The sequence below is a fragment of the Bison bison genome, unplaced genomic scaffold, assembly GCF_000754665.1.
Source record: "Bison bison bison isolate TAMUID 2011002044 unplaced genomic scaffold, Bison_UMD1.0 scf7180017864375, whole genome shotgun sequence".
Taxonomy (NCBI): domain Eukaryota; kingdom Metazoa; phylum Chordata; class Mammalia; order Artiodactyla; family Bovidae; genus Bison; species Bison bison.
In genome coordinates this window covers 5,330,006-5,331,810 of record NW_011494947.1, presented here as the reverse complement: position 1 = coordinate 5,331,810, position 1,805 = coordinate 5,330,006, and positions in this window count along the sequence as shown.

Genomic DNA, 1,805 nt, shown 5'->3' with positions numbered 1-1,805 from the left:
TCCCTCCCGGCCTCCTGCGGCCCTCGTCCCTTCTTCCCCCGCTCTGCTCTTCCCGCATTCCTCCTCTTTCCCCCGCGCCTTCGCCGCATCCCTGACCCCTCATCGCACCCCTCCCCTCTTCTCCCCATCCCTCTCTTCGGTCTTCACCTGCATCTCCCTCCACTCCCATCGCTCCACGTCTCCCCCTTCACCTCGCCTTTACCCCCCTGCGGCCTGTTACCCTCCCCTCCATCCCCCTCCTTCACCCCGAGTGCCTTCTCCCCATTTCCCCATCTCCCTCTCGCCTTCTTTATTCCCCCAAGCTCCTCTGTTCCACTCCTCTTTCCATCCCCAGTCCCTCCCTCTTTCCCACCCTCCTCCGTGGAGTCGTGACGAGCCAGATCTCGGCCTGCGTCCTCCTGCCCGCTTCCCCCTAGATCCCTCCCCGGGAACCGGAGCTGCGGTCCCCGGGCCGCAGAGACCCACCTGGGAGCGGCGGCTTCTCGCGCCGCGGGGCTCAGGCGCGCCGCTCGCTCGCCCAGGGGCCAACTCCTTGCAGCGGGAGAGAAGCCTGTTTGTTTCCAAAGGCTTGGCTCTGCCGGGGCCGAGGCCACCCGGCTCCTCCTCCCGAGCCGGGGTCTTGGCTTCGAGGGCGGGGTCTTCTCGGGGTCCTGAACCGTCTTCAATCACCCGGGAGACAGGGAGAGCTCTAGGGTGCGCGGGAGGAGTTGCCCTGCCCAGCACCGCAGTCTGCGGACTCCCTGTTCGCAGGACTCAGCCGGGGCTTGATTTCGGGCCGTGCAAACCCCTGTTGCAGGGAGGAAATGGTCGTTCGTGGGTTTGGATGAAAGGCTCGACTTAATGGATTAAAAAAAAAAATGGATGATGGAGATTGTGGAGCTGCAGCGGAGTGAGGGCTGACGGTGGTCATATTTGGAAAACGGCGTCTCTGGTGTTAATAAGCTTGGCGATCTCGTCCAGGCAAATAGTGCCTCTTCAATATTTTGGCCGTTATCTTGAACAAAAAACGGGAGAGGATTGCTGTGGTTTTTGCCGTCTTTTTTGGAATCGAGAGAGAATTAAAAGTGGACTTTTCTCTGTGGGAGAGGATAAGGAAGGAAATAGAAGGAAAATGGTGGAAATGACAGTTTCCTTTCCAACGATTCTCTCCAATTAGAGCAATTCCTCTGTCTCTTTCTGGCTGTCAGATGGGATTTTTGACTGTGATGATTCTTTTGGGCGTCACTGTTTGTTTTTATTCACTCTTTTCGTTGATAATATACAAAATATTCCCATTTATACAACCTTATCTGACCTATTACTCCAGGAGAAAATTGTTATAAACACTAAAACCCAAATGAGCAAGTTTTTAAAAAAAGTGCCCACGACAACACCTGCCTACCCCATGCGGTAAAGGTTCCAAATCACGTACTTTCTATTTTAAAGGCCAATCAAAGCGCTTAGGACTGGAAGGACCCCTAGGGATCTTCTAATGTCAATACCCTCATTTTACCCGTGGGAAAGAAATGGAGGCTCAGAGCAGTTAAATGACTTGCCAAAATCAGCGTTAATTAATTTCCTAAAACCTGGTGTCCATTTCCTTGCAACATTAGTTAATAATAATAACTTTCTTCATTTTTCTAGGTATACCATTTCCTTCCAATACGCTTTCTAAAGGGTTGTGAAATATGGACTGTTATGTTGAATGTTACATTCTTTCAAATGTTATATTCGAATAAGGTGCTTTTAAAACAAAATCCTGAAAGCAGGTGTTCTGGAAATCACATTTTTGTATCCTTTTACTGTGACGCTTCTTCATGCAGGTA